Source organism: Vombatus ursinus, unplaced genomic scaffold (assembly GCF_900497805.2).
Source record: "Vombatus ursinus unplaced genomic scaffold, bare-nosed wombat genome assembly UNPS02014770.1, whole genome shotgun sequence".
NCBI classification, from domain to species: Eukaryota; Metazoa; Chordata; class Mammalia; order Diprotodontia; family Vombatidae; genus Vombatus; species Vombatus ursinus.
The window spans coordinates 28,387,014-28,401,867 of NW_020954548.1; positions in this window are offsets into that span (position 1 = coordinate 28,387,014).

Sequence of the window (14,854 nt, forward strand, 5' to 3'; positions counted from 1 at the left end):
GATAATAATTGTAAAGCTCTTAACAGAGTGCCTGGCACATAGTAAGTACTTTATAAAATGCTAGCTACTACTACTACTACTATTGCTATTCCTATTCTGTTCATGAGTCTTGTCATTCTTTATGTTTTGCATTCTTTTTTTTTTCTGATCCTTCCTTCTGATTTTATTAGCAGGGAACATTTTCCAATAGATTAACTTAAATAGCCCATCAAGATAATTGCAAGAGTATGACTTGGAAGGTGTTTTCACAAGAGCACAGAAACCAAGAATATGGGTAAAGAAAAATAGGAAGTATGTTGGAACTCCCACTGTTGAATAGTGTCTGTAATATTCTGTGACCAGGCAGCACAGACTATCTTATCAATATCTTTTAAAAATCTGACTTGCTCTATGAATTCCTGGTCCAGCACCTTAGTCTTTTAAGGCAGTTCCATTCTATTTCATTCAAATGAATGAAGATATATTAATTGCCCCCTATGGGCCAGGCACTGTGCTAGGTATCAGAGATAAAAGACAAAAATGAAATGGTCTCTGCCCTCAAGGATCTCATATTATGCTGGAGAATGTTACAGCATATACATAGATAAGTGAATACAAGAAATCTGAATAGAAAGAGTACTTTTTTTTTTTGATTAGGCAATGAGGTTAAGTGACGTGCCCAGGGTCACCCAGCTAGTAAGTGTTATGTGTCTGAGGCCAGATTTGAACTAGGTCCTCCTGAATCCAGGGCCGGTGCTCTATCTACTACATCACCTAGCTGCCCCTAGGAAGGGTACTTTTTGACCACTGCCTCCTTGGTCCCTCCCTTCTATTAGCCCCATCCCTTTTCTTCCCCTTTACCCTTACTACTTTTTCCCTCCCTTCTATCCACCCCCTTCCTTTTCTTTTCCCTTTCCCCTCCTACTTCCTATAGGGTAAGTTAGATTCCTATACCTGATTATGTTATTCCCTCTTTGAACCAAATCTGATGAGCGTAAGGTTCAAACAATGCTCCTCTCCCTCCCTTCTTTCCCTCTACTGACTAGGTTTTCATGCCTTTTCCTGTAATATAATTCACCCTTGTCTGCCTCCTCCTTTCCTTTTCTCCCAGTACCATCCCTTAATTAGATCCACTTAATCCACTTACTTAGATCCACACTTAATTAGATTTTTTTATCATTACCTCAAAGTCAATTTATACCCACCCCTTCTGTCTATGTATACCCCTTTTAAATGGTGTAGTAACAATACAGTTCTCAAGAGTTAAGTATTATCTTCCCTTGTAAGGATGTAAACAGTTTGCCCTTATTAATAACATGTTGTTTTTTTTTCTGTCCTGTTTACCTTTCTATGCCTCTCTTGAGTCTTGTATTTGAAGATCAAATTTTCTGTTGAGCTCTGGTCTTTTCATCAGGAAGGTTTGGAAGTCCCCTATTTCTTTAAATGTCCATCTACTCCCCTGAAAGATTATTTGGATTCCTTTTTAAGGGATGGATAAATTACCCACTCTATACCCCATTCATGTTTGCACCTTGAGGTCCTTTTATCACTCCCCCCTTTGGGGCCTGTAGACATGAGACATGACTAAAGCATAAACAATTTTCCCCTGGGGCTCTATGGTTTGTTAATGGGCCAATGAGTGTGAACAAAGAGAGTGTCTCCTCACCAGGGCTTCTAGGGCTGGCTCCCCAGGGCCAAACCTCATCCACAAACCATAATGGCTGGGTGTAAGACTGGGAGGGGCCAGTGCCCCAGCCCCTATGGTCTCAGCTGAGCAATCTCTCAAAGCTAGACAAGTAAAGAGATGAGTCAACCAGAGAAAAGTATTCGATTCAACCAACACTTATTGAGTACCTACTCTCTGCCGGACTCCATGCTAGACACCACATGAATGGGTCAGGGCCGGATAGGTAGTGTTTTGTGAGGATATGCCTCATTAATCACTTCCCCAATCCCTACCCCCGGCTCAGCAGATGAAATCAAAGAAGAGTTTTCATTTTGTTACCTTTTTTATGAGATACAAATAAGTTCTTGATGGAATTAGAAAATGCTGTACTATTGGCTGCTTTGTTTGGCCACAATGGTTTTTAATAAATCTACTCTGCATAGTAATCTAGTATATGATAAACCCAAAGATCCAAGCTTCTAGAACAAAAATTCATTATTTGACAAAAACTGCTGAGAAAACTGGAAAACAGTATGGCAGAAAGTAGCTACAGACCAACATCTCAACTGTATACCAAGATATGGTCAAAATGCGTACATGATATACACATAAAGGGTGATACCATAAGCAAATTAAGAGAGCATGGAATAGTTTATCTATCAGATTTATGGATAAGGGAAGGAGATGTAGAGAACATTTCAAAACATAAAATGGATAATTTTGATTACATAAAATTAAAAAGTTTTTGCACAAACAAAACCAATACAACCAAAATTATAAGCAAAACAGAAAACAGGGGAAAAAATTTTGCAACAAGTATCTCTGATAGAGGCCTCATTTCTCAAATATATAGAGAACTGAGTCAAATTTATAAAAATAGAAATCATTCCCCAATTAATAAATGGTCAAAGGATATGAATAGGCAGTTTTCAGACAAAGAAATCAAAGCATCTATACTCATATCAAAAATGCTCTAAATCGCTATTGATAAGAGAAATGCAAATTAAAACAACTCTGAGGTATCACTTCACACCTATCAGATTGGCTAATATGACAAAAAAGGAAAATGTTGGTTGTTGGAGAGGATGTGAGAAAACTGGTACACTAATGCGCTGTTTGTGGAATTGTGAACTGATCCAACCATTCTGGAGAGCAATTTGGAGCTATGTCCAGAAGGCCATAAAACTGTGCATTCCCTTTGATCTAGCAATACCACTGCTAGTTCTATATCCCAAAGACATCTAAAAAAAAGGGGAAAGGACCTACATGTACAAAAATATTTGTAGCAGTTCTTTTTGTGGTGGCTAAGAATTGGAAATCAAAGGGATGCCCATCAATTGGGGAATGGCTAAACAAGCTGTGGTATATATTTGTAATGGAATATTATTATGCTGTAAGAATGACAAGCAGGATGATTTCAGAAAACCTGGAGAGACTTACATGAACTAATGCATAGTGAAGTGAACAGAACCAGGAGAACATTGTACACAGTAACAGCCATATTGTTCAGTGAAGAACTGTGAATGACTTAGGTATTCTCAGCAATACAATGATCCAAGACAATCCCGGAGGACTAATGATGAAGCATACTATCCACCCCCAGAGAAAGAACTGATATTGTTTGAATAGAGACTGAAGCATGCAATTTTTCACTTTCTTTCTTTCTTTTTTTCTTTCATTCCAATCTTCTCGTAGAAAATGACTAATATGGAAATGTTTTACATGATTGAACATGTATAACCTATATCTGATTGCTTACCATCTCTGGAAGGGGGGAGGGAAGTGAGGAGGAAAGGGATAGAATTTGGAACTCAAAACTTTAAATGAAAATGTTGAAAAAAAATTTTAAGTTGATATAGAAGTTAAATAGTAATAATAATTTTAAAAAGCTAGCTTGCTAGCTTTGAAGACAAGTGAAATAGTAGCTTCAAGGAATGCAGCCTCCCTGGCAGACCAGAGTATAAGCAGCTATAGAGGATGAACCTAGCTCTTGAGAGGGGATTATTCCTTCCCTTTTATACAGTGCCTAACTGGGGCAGCTAAGTGTTACAGAGGAAAGAGTGCCAGACCTGGATTCAGGAAGACTCATCTTCTGAGTTCGAATCTGGCCTCAGACACTTACTAGCTGTGTGACCCAGAGCAAGTCACTTAACTCCCTTCGCTTTGGTTTACTCATCTGTAAAATGAGCTGCAGAAGGAAATGGAAAACTACTATGGTATGTTTGCCAAGAAAACCCCAGACGGGTCACGAAGAGTCAGAAAACTGAACAACAGCAACAAAAAGCTCCTGTTACGTGCCAAGCACTTTGCTAAGTGCTTCACAAGTACCATATCATTTGATTCTCCAACAACCCTGGGAGGCAGGTGCTTTAAATTATCCCAATTTTACAGCTGAAGAAATTGAGGCAAACTGGTTAAATGACTTGCCCAGGGTCACAGTGACATAGCTAGTAAGTATTTGAGGCTGATTTGAATTGGGGTCTTCCTGACTCCAGGCTAAGTGCCCTATCTGCTCCACCACCTAGCTGCCTTTTCCCTTGTACCTCTGCCAGGGCACTGTGTTGCGGAGAGGACAATTTCTCTTTCCTCTAGCACCATTATCTATGACATATTTCAGTGGATCTAGGTACCTAGAAGGTAACACAGCACTTAATGGGAGAGAAGGTCAGATAAAGAATTGAGGCAAGGGGCAGCTAGGTGGCACGGTGGATAGAGCACCAGTCCTGGAGTCAGGAGGACCTGAGTTCAAATCCAATCTCAGACACTTGACACTTACTGGCTGTGTGACCCTGGGCAAGTCACTTAAGCCTGATTGCCTCACCAGCAAGCAAAATATAAAAAAGAAATAATGAGCAGGCAGATTTCAGAAAAACCTGGAAAGACTTACATGACCGAATACTGGGTAAAGTGAGCAGAATCAGAGAATATTGTATATAGTAACAGCTACATGATCAACTATGATTAACTTAGCTTTTTCTCAGCAATACGATGATCCAAGATAATTCAAAAGACTCATGATGGAAAATGTTATCCACATACAGAGAAAGAACTGATGGAGTCTGAATGCAGATCGAAGCATTCTATTTTCACTTTCTTTTTTTGTGTGATTTTCTCCTCTTCTATTTCTTCTTCCACAACATGACTAATGTGGAAATATGTTTTACATGATTGCACAAGTATAACCTATATCAGATTGCTTGCTGACTTGGAGAACAGGGATGGGTGGAAGGGATGAAGAAAAATTTGGAACTCAAAATTATATGAAAACGAATGTTGGAAATTGTGTTTACATGTAATTGGGGGCAAAAAGTACTGTTTACGTAAGAAAAAATAAAGAGGAAGAAATAAAAGAAAATAAAAGGAAAAAAAAAAAGAGTACCTTGAATTTAAGATAATAGTTGCCTCCTGGGGATCCAATCTATGAATGCTGCATTGAGGACATAAACCAGAAGGGGTGCTATAAATAGAAACTGGAATCAGTTCCAGTCTCCACTCTTAAGGGGGATCAGTTTAATAGAGGAGGTAAGGCTTGTACACATGTGAAATTCTGTGAACATACCATATAACAGTTGTACTGCAAGAGATTCACAATGGCTCATATGCCATCTTCCTCAAGCCTACAGAAAGGTAGTATGTCACTATATTAATTATCCAGTTAGGGAGTATATCTGAGTTGTCTACCAAACAGTAATCATTTCAGCTAAAAGTCGAGTGGTCTCTATAGCATGTGTGTGGGAGAGACTCTTAACAGCTATAATATCTAGTCTGGCCACCAAAGAGTTTTCAGCCTTCAAAAGCCTACGTTATGGTCCCCCCTGACCATGCCATGACTGAGATTAAACAGAGGTGCTAATTGTTTAAAATCCGCATTTATAGTTTTGGAATTTACATAGGGGATGAAGAATTAGAATTTTAGAGTCTCAAACATAAGAAAATTAGAATTAAAAAAGGCCTTAATGCTTGGCTGAATTAACTAGACTTTCTAATTTAAGCTACTGACTGTTGATCAAGATTAATTACAAACTAGCAAATGCTGTAAGGTAGTAGGAGATAATAACAATCTTTGGAATATGATCAAATAAAATAATGGTTTGTTTGGATCACATAACACCTCATCTAATGATAGAGTCCTTCAGGCTATGTGTAACTATGTGTTACTCTGATTTAATACCACAGATATATCTTTGACTTATTTTCCCTTTCTGTTAGGTAAACACTATTTTCAATTAAATTTTTTAAAAAATTAACAAAATCAATTTTCTCTCCCTACCTCCCCTGCCATTGGAAAAAAAAAAAAAGGAAAAAGAAGGGGCAGTTAGGTGGCGCAGTGGATAGAGAGCACTGACCCTGGAGTCAGGAGGACCTGAGTTGAAATCTGGCCTTAGAACTTGACACTTACTAACTGTGTGACCTTGAGCAATTCGTTTAACCCCATCACCTAGCCAAGAAAAAGGAAAAAGAAAAGCAAAATTCTTGTATCAAATATAAACTGTCAAACAAAACAAATTGGCCATGTCCAGAAAATATCTGTTCCTGCTCTGAGTCCAACACTTCTCTATCATTGCATTGATTAGAGTTTTTATGGCTTTCCCAGTTATTTAAACATTCTTTTATTGATTTGTTATTTTCATGCTACCTGTGTTGTTGTTCAGTCATTTCAGTCCTGTCTGACTCTTTATGACTCCATTTGAGGTTTTCTTGGAAAAGACACTGGAGTGGTTTGCCATTTCCTTCTCCAGCTCATTTTACAAATGAGAAAACAGGGTTAAGTGACTTGCCCAAGTTCACACAGCTAGTAAATGTCTGAGGCCCTATTTGAACTCATGAAGATAAGTCTTCCTGACTCCAGGTCTGGCACTCTATCCACTGCACCACCAGCTGCCCATAAGCCATCTGTGTAGTAAGAGATAATTGCTTAGAATTCTCTAGAAGCCCTTAAGTAAAGTGTAGTGTGTATGCTCTGGCCTCACTCTCTTAGGGTCAACTTTGTCACCTCTCAGAATTGTAAGTGATAACCATGAGGGATTAGGGTATCTCTTTTCTCTGCTGCTGGCTGGAGCCCTCACTGGTGCCAGCAATTGGCACCCCAATTCCATTTGATCACTTAACAATAATTAACTTTTACAAAAGGATGTTTTTTTCAAAGACATAGCCAGAATATATGTACAGATATTTTCCTCCCAGTATCTCAGGGATATACTCTACCCTACACTACCTTGATTTCTGAAGGAGTGGGTTTGAAACAGTTCAATTCCTACATTGTAGTGATGTTACCAAATTCACATGCAGAAATGGCATTGATACCAGATTGAGTCCTGTTATTAGCTCCTGCTGGTATGGGCTCCTTATTTACTGAGGCATCGTTCTGACTACAAATTTGAACTCTGAATTCCTAGATGCCAAAGAAGGCTCCATACCTCTGAGGCATTAATGATGTGCTGGATGCAAACCCAAACTTTGGAATGACAGAATGTAAAGAATTCTCTGAACCTTTTGATCTTACCAAATGATAAGCTAAGCACTCTTCCAAGAGTGCAGAAGCAAAGAGAGATCATAGCTAAAAGTGACAGATCTTTTTGAATGCCTCCACAGCCAATGAAAGAGCCTTCTCTTCCACAAGTGGTTAGCCAAATGAAACCAGTTATTGAATATCTATGCATACTCCCCAGTCTGCCTCTCCAACGCATTTTCCTTACTTTCATCAAGATTCTTCCAGAAGCACCTTCCACATGGAGATGCCATCTGAGGCACCCTGAGCATATGCCAGACCCTCCATTACAAAGATATGTAAACTCCCAGACCTCCTTTGTCAAAATAGGGCTCTTGGCTTGTCAGGGGAATCCAGACCAGTCAATTGGCCTCTCAGCAGTTGCTAAGAAATGTGTATTTCTAATAGACCTGATTACTAAACACAACTCTGAGAGACTTTGTTTATTTGCTTGGACAGGAATGATATGGAATATTGCTCAAAAATACAAAAAATAGAAATCTATGACTCTGGAGGCCCCGTTCTACATCTGGAATCTCAGTCAACCTTCCACTACCCAACCACCTCTTTTGAAAGATATACTATGGCCCCATAATTTAGTCAACACAGTGAAAATGAAAATAAGAAGGTTAAGCATTCTATAAAGCCATCCTCTTCTAATCATTTCCACAAACCTTCTTCCCTCAGAGGATGTGGAAAAAATTAAAGGTATTGTATAACTTGGACCTTCTCTCAAGGTCAGAAACTATCATTATATGAAAGGAAAGCAAGGGAAACTTTGTGGGAGAGAATCGCCCACCTCACCAATGGATGGAATTGTCCATATGTGCCATTCTGGGCTCCTCTGGTCTTACCACCTCAACTCTGATCTCTGACATCTTGTTCTCTGAGTACCCTGGATTCAAAAGAACACTACTTATAGTTTCAGCTCTTTTCTAATCCAGGTCAGCAGCAGGCAGTATTATGTTAAAGCAGTTTGTGGCTATCAGACCTCCATAGGTCTCCGTTCCAAGGTCCCAGTCCAATCAATGTCCCAGGCACTGCACGGCAACCAGGAATGTAAAATCTTAAGGACAACAGAGGGAAACAGAGGCAACCAGTTTGAGACAATGTCCAGAACTTTCCCCCATTCTATTGTAGGGCTTCCTACCTATTTCAAGTGCTGGTCCAGGTAAATAGAGTGTGGTACGAGATCCCCAAAATCTTTTTCATCATCTCTCTGGGTCCAAGAGTAAATAATAATTTGAAAGAGATACAAGAAGGATATGACATTAATACAAGTTATACACATAACTATAACACAGTGTCTTATTAATACCCTAGGAGAGGGCTTGGTACATAGCAGGGGCTTAATAAAGGGCAGCTAGATGTGCATAGAGTGCTGGACCTGAAGTCAAGAAGACTCATCTTTGTGAGTTCAAATGTGGCAGCAGACAATTTCTAGCTGTGTGACCTTGGGCAAGTCACTTAATCCTGTTTGTCTCAATTTCCTCATCTGTAAAATGAGCCGGAAAAGGAAATAGCAAATCACTCCAGTATCTTTGCCAAGAAAATCCCAAAGAGGTCACAAAGAGTCAGACACAACTAAAAAATGACTAAACAACAACAACTACAACAAAGATGTTTAATAAAAGCTTGTTGAACTGAACTGAATGAATGAGAGACACAAAACAACATGTTATGGGGATAGGAACAATGGTTTCACCAGTTTCCCCAGAGTCTCTTATAACAACAGCTTGTTTATTTGAATTCATGGGTAGTTCCCATCCTTATTAGACCTCTTCCCATGCTAAGAGCAGAAGACAGAAGGAGGACTTCAGGTTTCTCTGAAAAACCAGACCAATCCCAGCCTGGAACCAAACAACCCCAGGGCCAACAGGATAGAACAGGACATTAACAGATAGGTTCATTCCCCTTATCCCAGACACTTAACATGTCCTCCCCCTTTCACACCCACCACAAAATCCTGTTCATTGTCAACAAGAATGCAACCACACTTGGTAGCTCTGACCTCTCCCTAAGATGGACAGTTAATTATCATTTAGGGCTATGTGAGGAGGTGCTGGATTATTATGAGTTGTAACCTGGCCCTTGCTCATCTAGCCAGACCTTAGCCTGGGAGCGCAAAAAATGAGCTCTGTGACCACTGTAGCCTGAGTGTGGCACTATGCTAGGCACCATGCTCTCTGCCTCTGCCGGAAAGCAGAGGGACTCAGATCACGCAACAGAAGCAGAAAAGGGCCCGTGAGCCCAAACTCTATGGCTCACGCCCATCTCTCTTGCCCGTCGACCTGGAGCTGGATGCTGGAGCCAATCCCAACCTGTTCTCACCTCCTCTGTAACATTCAGGTCCCAGAACTGAAGATATTCTATTTGCCTTGTGTTTGTAGTGGGTTCCCTCTGTGCATTCTTCCCCCTGGGCGCCTTGTTTTCCTCCAGGGCATTCCTGGAGGTAAGGGGGCTACCCTCTTCTAATGGTTTTATTCTTGTGGGCCTTACCCCAGGGTATTAAAAGTAGCTTTATAATAATAATAAGAAAAAAAAAAGGTGGGTGACAAGCTAGGTGGCACAATAGCTAGAGCACCAGCTGTAGAGTCCAGAAGACGTGAGTTCAAATCCAGCCTCAGACATTTACTATCTATGTGACTCTGGACAAGTCACTTAAGCCTGACTGTCTAAAAAAAGAAAAATAATAATCTTTCATAACCCTCTTCATTAATTCCCCTACTGTAGGACCCTGACCCTCTCCAAAAACAACAACAAACAACTCATAGGGGTAAGAGAAAGAGTGGGAACACTCTTTACCATGTCCAGATCACCAGTGACCTTTCCTTCTTCAAGGTACACACAATCTGTTTGTACTGAGTCCTCTGTGCCATTTAATCTCTCCCACTCTCAGCTTCTAATCTGCAAAGTGAGGAGATTAGATTGAATAACCTCTAAAGTCTCTTCTAGCTTCATATCCATGCTTCTAGTATAAGGGTAAGGGTCCACCCTACCCCACCCCAATGAACAGAACATAGAAAGTCTGGGCTTCTCCAATGAATCAATTAATCATCCCCAGCCCCAGTTAATTTAGTGAATAAAATACCAGATTCCCTAATGCCTTTATCAGGTGAGAAAGTCTCTGAGCTACACAATCAATCAAAGGTATAAAATAAGTGTAAGCAATTCCTAGACACCTCTATTGAATCAATCATTAAAAAGCATAAAACTAGGTGTAGAAAAAGTCTTTAGTCAATTTAGAATAAGTGAAATGCTTCCAGCCATTAGCTGAAATGAGATGACACCAAGCATATATTGAGACTGGCTGAAGAAAATCAGTCACCCTGTCGCACTTGGCAAAAAAAAAAAAAAAAAAAAGTCAATGAGTTTGGAATCCAGTATTCCAATACTAGGCCAGACTAGCAGTAGAACGTTTCCAGCCTAGCCCTTGAGAGGGAATTACTTCGTGTGTATGGAGGGGAGTGGGGGGAAATGGAGGGATGGGGGGGCCATGGAGGGAGGGGCAAGAGTCTCTATGTTCTTTATTGACAACTACTGATATCCAGGTCATTCCCACCATTTTAAAAATTGAATAAACCTATTCTCTGGCTTTAGACCAAGTTAAAATGTCAACATATCAACGCTTAACCCAACAACCCTCAGATAACCTGACTACACAATTCATCATCCTCCTGAAGAATCCCATCCCCCCCTCCCGCCCCAAATGCCACAGACTTCTCCTGCCCACCAAAGCCACACACACATATATAGTCACACCTTGGACTTCATCCTTGGATCTACAGGACGTCCAAGACCCAGAACTTTGAAATTAAATGACTTAACCACAGCTTTTCCATTCTGGCTCACATTGAAGCTCATCTTTGCCTTTACTACAACCTTTGATTCTTTTGACCCATCCCCTATTCTTCCAGTTTATCTCCCTGATTGAAGTGTCCTTTAAAGTAGCTATTGTTCTTTATGTGCCCTTTGATCCCAGTCTGGCCACTTTTTTTTTCACCTTTATTCTCTTTAGTACCATTCCTATCTCTTTTATAGCGTATATAGTATTGTGATGCTAGAGTCTAAATATGGTGCCTCAGATGGTGAAAATAATGAGTGATAAAAATTGTTGCAGAATATTTTCCTTTTTCTTCTGTTTGTTGTCCCCCCATTTTCATCTTTCAATGTGCTCTAGATGATCTTACTATGTTTGTCTCATGCTGAGCTTTCTTTAAACTGCTCGTATCCTCCGCTGGTGTTTCCTGCTTTATGAAATGATATTGCACATAATCACTGGTTTCCTGTAAATAGTGTTTACCCTTGGATAGTGTTTTCGCATATTTCACTAGCTACTAACACCCCTTTACCAGATAATCTTCCTCCATTTGAACCCTGTGTCACTGCCTGCCATCTGATTTTCCTCTCCAAATCTAGGGCTGTTGAGTGTGCTTGCATAAATTACAAAATGGGGCTGATTTCATCTACTAGAAATTATAATGCATTACTTCAATTGGGCCCTGGCAATCTTTTCTACTCAGCCTATATCAATTTCTTATCTCATGCTCTAGGGCACTGGTCCCTAGCTTTTTTACCCTCCTCTCATCACAAAACCCATCCTAACCCCAAGACCCTAATAGATGAGTTCCCTCCTTAAGTGAGAAGATGGAAGGGTCAAGCAAGCATTCCCCTGGTTGTCCTTCTTCCTCCTCTCAACTTCTCATCAGCATCACCTTTTTTTCCTTCTGTGGTCAGAGAAGAACCAATATACTTAATACTCCCTGAGCCAATCCTTTACCTGGGCCCTCAATTCCTTCCTCTTCTGCTTGTCTCAGGACCTTGGTGAAGGAGTTCTTCCCATTCAGATACAATCTGTCTACCATTACTAGACCTATAGCCAAAGAGAGTGAAGGAAGAGGAAAAGGAACCATTTGGGCAAAAATATTTATAGCAGATCTTTTTGCAGTGGTATAGAAAAGGTAACTAAGGTGGGGGTTCCATCAAGTTGGGAATGGATAAACAAATTATGGTATATGAATGTAATGGAATACAATCATGCTATAAGGAATGATGAAAGGACAGTTCAAGAGAAACCTAAGAATACTTGTAGGAACTAATGAAAAATGAACTGAGCAAAATTGGGTGAACGCTTTATTCAGTAACAACAACATTGTAAAGTCAAACAACTTTGCAAGGCTCAAGAACTCTATGAATTCACACCCTTTGATCCAGCAATACGACTTCTAGATCTGTATCCCAAAGAGATCATAAAAAAGGGAAAAGGACACACATGTACAAAAATATTTATAGCAGCTGTTTTTGTGGTGGCCAAGAATTGGAAATTGAGAGAATGCCCATCAATTGGGGAAGGGCTGAACAAGTTGTGGTGTATGAATGCAATGGAATACTATTATTCTATAAGAAATGGTGAGCAGGTGGATTTCAGAAAAACCTGGAAAGACTTGTATGGTCTGATGCCAAGTGAAGTGAGCAGAACTGGGAGAACACTGTACACAGTAATAGCCACATTGTGTGATGACCAACTTTGTTAGACTTAGCTCTTCTGAGCAATGCAAGGATCTAAGATAACTCCAAAAGACTCATGATGGAAAACACTATCCACATTCAGAGAAAGAGCTATGGAGTCTGAATGTAGATCGAAGCATACTATTTTCTCTTTTTTTTGGTTGTTTTTTGTTTCTTCTTTCTCATGGTTCTTCCCTTTCGTTCTGATTCTTCCTTCACAACATGACTAATGTGGAAATATGTTTAATATGATAATACATGGATAGCCTATATCAGATTGCATGCCACCTTGGGGAGGGGGGAATGGATGGAGGGTGAAATTTAGAACTCAAAATCTTATAAAAGTAAATGTTGAAAACTAAAAACTAATCAATTAATTAAAAAAACTCTGAATTCAGTGACCAATCATGATTACAGAGTACAATAATGAAGCATGTTACCTATCTCCTGACAGAGAGGTGATGGGATAGACTTGGAGTGTAGATTGGCATACATTTTTTGGACATGGTCAATGAAATGATCTGCATTTGTTACAAGGGTTTTATATTTTAATTTTTTCAATGGGTGGAAGGAGGCAGGAGGGAGAGAAAACATTTTTAATTGAAAAAAATTAAATTTGATTTAAAAAAATAACCAAATACAGCCCCTCCCTTACTACTAGCTCCTCCTTACCTGCCCTTGCCCTTGCCCATGCTCAGGTCTCTCCAACACTAGAAAAGACGTCTCTTGGCTCTTTTTTCCCATCAGCTGCTGGGTCATTTCTTTCCTCCTCTCCAGTGCTAAACTTTTTGAAGTTGTCTGTCTCTGATGCCTCCACTTCCTCACCATTCACCCTCTGCAACTTCTTTCAGTTTCCATCCTACCTCTCCCCCACTCTCTCAAAGGTCACCAATGACTTCCTCATTATCAAGTCCAATATCCTTTCCTTCTTGCCACCTCTGTAACTTTTGATACTATTCTCTGTCCCTCATGCTGCATGCTCTCCCTTCTCTTGGCTTCACAGATGCCATTGTGGGCCTCCTCTTGCCTCTCTAAATAGCTTTTCTTCATTTCTTTCATTTAGACCCAGTCCTCTTCCAAGGGGCAGCTAGGTGGTACAGTGGATAGAGTGCCAGGCCTGGAGTCAGGAAGATGTGAGTTCAAATCTGACCTCAGACACTTACTAGCTGGGTGACTCTGGGCAAGTTCCTTAACTCTGTTTGCCTCAGTTTCCTCATCTGTAAAATAAGCTGGAGAAGGAAATGGCAAATCACTCCAGTATCTCTGCCAAGAAAACCTCAGATGGGGTCATGAAGAGTTGGACAGGACAGAAACAAGGGAACCACAACCTCAAGAAACATACAAAAAGCGTTTGGAATCCTTTTACCCCAAATCTATCCTGTCAGTATGGACTTATTTCCTGAGGTCCAGGCCTCTAAACTATTTACAGGATATTTCTAACTAGCTGTCTTGCTAGCAGCCCAACTGCAACCTGTCTGCATCTGAGCTGATTATTTTTCCCCCTAAATTTGTTACTCCTCCAGACTTCATAATTCTTTCCTTTTATCTATGGTATCACCATTCACCTGTTCTCCCACCTTAGGTTTATAACCTTAGGTTTATCTTTAATACTTCTCTCTCCTTACCCTCTCATATGCAATTAGTTATCAAGTCCTATTGATCTGATTTTTAACAAACATTTATGGAAATTGTTACTTCTCTGTCTTGTTGCCACTCCTATAGTCCAGGCCCTCATTACCACACTTGGACTATTGTAATATTCTCCACTCTCTCCTTTCACTAAATCCATCCTTCATACAACTAGCAGAAAAATCTTTCTTAGACATCTATATGCTCATATCACTACCCTAACATCTTCATTGGCTCCCTTTTGCTGTGAGTGGAATTCAAGCTCCTCAAGGCCTTCCATGATCTGGCACTACATACGGATTTTTATATTTAGTTCTGGGCTTCCCATTTAAGGAAGGATATTGAGAGGTATCCAGAAGTATGTGACCAGGGTGGTGAAGGCCTTGAGATCATTGCAAGGCCTCAAATATGAACAGCTTCAATAAGGGGGAATCCACTATCTCCCAAGGTAGTCAATCCTACTGTTGGTTAGGAAGGTTTTCATAATATCGAACCTGTTAAAAGTGGGTTGCTAAGAGCGGACTGTTAAAAGTTGGCATAAGCAACTCCATTTTGTTCTAATTTGCCATTTTGCTATATTTGAC